General features: G+C 41.2%; 1 non-coding gene across 1 annotated transcript; it reads left to right on the top strand.

The window, feature by feature from the left end:
* Positions 1 to 655: 655 nt before the first annotated feature.
* LOC122679696 lies at positions 656 to 748 on the top strand. The gene has a single exon (XR_006336489.1). It is a non-coding gene; the product is annotated as a small nucleolar RNA SNORD116 (small nucleolar RNA).
* Positions 749 to 4,141: the final 3,393 nt, after the last annotated feature.

Here is a 4,141-nt window from a genome sequence, read left to right as displayed (position 1 = left end):
TTGGGGAACTAGACCCCATGTGCTACAACTAAAGCTCCATCATGCCATAACTAAGACCTGGCACAGCCAAATAAATAAAGAAATAATTTTGCAAAAAACTAAATCAGGTGCCGTTTCTTTACTTTTCAGCAATCCTCTTCTACTTTAGCTTTATTCTCAGTATTAATTCTCTTAATACTCCACTTGATAGCAGAAGTGCTCCCAGAAGGTCAGGATTCAAGGTTCCAAAAGGGATCAGTCCCTTCATAAGAATGCTAATTGGCCTGGCCTGGTGAGAGACTGGAAGGGTGAGTTTTATTCTCGGTTCAGCTTCCAGATCCAAGGTTTATGGGTGGTTAGCCTGGATTACCTGTCCATTCCTATGGCAGGGATGATGGAATCAAATTATTGATATCCACACTAGGGGTGGGAAGAGATGTTTCCAGAAGAAAAAAGTTTACCCTGGAAGGCAGAAAAGAAACAGCTGTCCAGTATACCTTCTATATCTATTATGCTCAACTTCCTCATTTTCATTTTTATCTATCAATTTTCTCCACGTTCCATGAAATATTTTTCAAATTTGTACCATATGTAATTTATTTAGCTTTCTGAAAGGTTGTAATTAGCCTCCCACACTTTTTAGATGATCATTTATTTATTTTAAAAATATTTATTAGGATCGATGACGACACCCTCTCATGCATTCCTTGGAAAATCTGAACAAAATGAGTGAGAACTCACTAACGTCTCCTCATCGAAACTGAGGTCCAGCACGTTGAAAAAAAAAAAAAAAAGTTTATTCATGTATTTTATTTATTTGGCTGTGTGAGGTCCTAGTTGCAGCATGCAGGATCTTTAGTTGCAGTATGTGCAATCTAGGGCCCTAACCAGGAATCGAACCCAGGCCCCCAGCATTGGGAGAATGGAGTCTTAGCCACTGTACCACCAGGGAAGTTCCTATAATAACATCTATTTTAAAAAAATATTTACTATTGGTATAATCTACCCCAGATACCATGATCAGGTAAGGACCCTGTCTTCAAAAAGATACTGCCTAGTAGAGAAAGACACAAATAAACAGAAAATTATAATAAGTGATACTGTAAAATTGTAATAAGTGATGTGGTTAAGGTAATCACAGGCATCCAATCCAGCCCAGGGGGATTCAGAAATTTCCTAAAGGAGATGTTGACCTCTAAAGAAATGAGTGCTCAGAGGACAGGGGAATGGGGACCCAAAAAGGAAGGGAATTTCGGGTCAAGGCACAGTGTGTGGAAAGGCATGAAGATGTGAAAGGACACAAGAGGAGAGAGGAACCCTGATGAGTTCAGTGTGACCGGTACGGGTAGCGCAAGGTGAGCGGCAAGAATGTGACTGATGAGGCTCACAGGGGCCAGCTCAGAAATAAAGCTGCCGCTGTGTGCCGGGGAGTTGGACTTCATCCTGGGGGAAAGGTTCACCCAGGAGAGCGTCCTGATCAGGGTTACATTTTAGAAGATCAGTTCCAACAGTAATGTGGAGAGGGCCCTTCAAAACACCAGATTGTTCAAGAGGTGACTGCAGTCACAAGAGTGAAAGATGGTGAGGGTCACAATTAGGGACGAGTGGCAGGTGTGTGACCTTCACATGTTCATCTCCTTCTTGTGATTAAGACCAAAACTTAGCAGGTACCTGCACAGAGATTTTCTCAACCCTCCTGGGCAGTGATCTTCATATGCTTGAGTCCTCCCCATCTTTCTCAAAAAGGCTTTCACTGGCCGCCTTATCTAAGGAAGTTTTACCCCCAAACACAACACACATACCTACTCACATGTAACTTCCAAGAGGACCTCATCCGTCTTATTGATAGATTGCCCCATACCTAGTAGAAAGGTAAGGATGAGTATTGGGTAGATGACATGGAAATGACAAAAGCCATACTCATACCCAGGCAATGTGCAGAACGCCCTCAGGCTCAGGCCAGTGGGGAGAAAGGCTCTTGTTCTGAGGTCCTGGTGACAGGACAGAAGTCAGAGTCAGAGGGATCTTCAAGGACGACCTTTTTCTGGGCCCTTTATCTTGCCTTCTATCTTACTACTGCTCTACTGGCCTCAATTATATTCATTCATTGTTTCATTTAACCAACAATTAGCTCTGAAAGACACGAAAAGTTATCTTTAAAAGTATTTGTGTATTTTATTTTTGGCTGCACAGGGTCTTAGTTGCAGCATACAGGGTCTTTCACTGAGGCACAGTGGTCTACTTGTGGCGCCTGGGGTTACAGAGTGCATGGGGTTCAGTAGTTGAGGTATGTGGGCTCTAGAGCACGTGAGCTCTGTAGGATCTTAGTTCCTTCACCAGGTATTGAACCCCTGACCTTGGAATGAACCTACATTGGAAGGCAGATTCTTAACAGGACTACCAGCGAAATCCCTGAAAAGCTATTTTTATCAGAGACTCTCTTCCCCAGCCACACAAGAGAATCCATCTGCAGAATGAAGCAACATGAGGGGAAAGAAGAAGAGGAGGAAGGGGAAGAAAGAGAGGAAGAAGAAAAAGGCAAAGGCAAGAGATGGAAAGAGCAAGAGAGTAACAGGTAGCATCCAACAAAATCTCATCAGTCAGACTTTGCAGTTTTGTGAGCCTACAAGCCACCTTTGGTGCTAAGCTCATTTGTGTTGTTTTTATTGGAATTTCATCTCAAAGAATCCAACTGGCTGAATTCAACTGGCTCAGTTAATAATAAATCTAATTTCTCTGTCTCTATGTTTGCGTGCGTGCTAAGTCATTTCAGTCATGTCTGATTCTTTTCTGCCCTATGAATGGTAGCCTGCCAGGCTCCTCTGTCCACGGGATTGTCCAGGCAAGAATACTGGAGTGGGTGGCCATGCCATCCTCCAGGGGATCTTCCTGAACCATGGATTGAATCCGTGTCTCTTACTCTATGTTGTTGCTCAGTCACTCAGTTGTATCTGACTCTGCCTCTATACCTACCTATTAATATGCTCCTTGCTGTAAGGAAACAGTCCACAGATTCATTTATCCAATTATTTTTTTTTCTTTTTCCAGTATCCTTGGATTTCTCATGCTTTCCTACAGATTTTAAAAGAGCCAGAGGGTGGAAAAAACTCTGTAGGGGTGATTCTCACAGTTTATTTTTGCTGTGTTTCTCTCAAATCTCCATACATGTTTATGTTAGATGCTACTGTGGGTCTCATGTTATCTACAGAATCTTAAAAGGGATTATTAGCATAGTTGTGGCTTTCTCCCTTTAAAATAAACCCCATCTGACTTGGAATTTGTATTCCTCAAGGGAGCTTCTTTTTCCAGATACACAATACTAAATATTTTAATCAAATATGTGATCAAAAATATTTTCCATTTTACTTCTTTTATTTGTTTAATGGATTCATGTTACCCAAGCTTTTTGGAAGAGAATTAATTTGGAATAAAGGCTCAGCTTTTATATTCCAAAATATGTGAAAATAATTTCATGTCTCTGGGACATATAAAATGTCAGTCTAATTGTGCATTGTTTGGTATAGTCACGGGTAGTTCAAGAATGGATTTTAAATCATATACACTAATACTAAATTAAATTAATTGTTCTCTTTGGGAAATAACTGTCACAGTTAAGGGGTTGGGTATTAGGGAATGTCTTGAAAGGTTAAATGAATCCTTTTACAATTCTCTCACTATTTCAGTTTTCTTCTTTCATTCTCCAGTTTGGTGAGACAGTCCCATGTGTCTGAATCATTGAATCCCAAGGCACAAAGCTTACAGAGTGGTTTCTTCCTTCACCACAAGTACAGAAAAGCTCCTGGGTTGAAGCAGAAGTGACTTCATTACCAGGCATTCGGTTCTCTTCTCACTGCTGATCTTTGATCTTTCTGCCTGATCAGCTGCCAGTGCTTAGGGAGATAATCAAGTGGGGAAGCTCAGGCAGAGAATCGGGAACCAGAAAAAAAACACAAACTACCAAAACTAACTCAAGAAGAAGTAGGATGTTGGAATAGAACTATAACAAGTAAGGAATTTGAGTCAGCAATCAAATATAATGTCTATATATGTATATGTGCGTGGGCTAAGTCCCTTTGGTCATCTCCAATTCTCCGTGACCCTGTGGACCGTAGCATGCCAGGCTCCTCTGTCCGTTGGATTCTACAGATAAGAATACAGGAGT

The sequence above is a fragment of the Cervus elaphus genome, chromosome 21 (assembly GCF_910594005.1).
Source record: "Cervus elaphus chromosome 21, mCerEla1.1, whole genome shotgun sequence".
Classification (NCBI taxonomy): domain Eukaryota; kingdom Metazoa; phylum Chordata; class Mammalia; order Artiodactyla; family Cervidae; genus Cervus; species Cervus elaphus.
The sequence above is the reverse complement of the archived record's forward strand: the minus strand, read 5'-3'. Positions and strand labels throughout refer to the sequence as shown.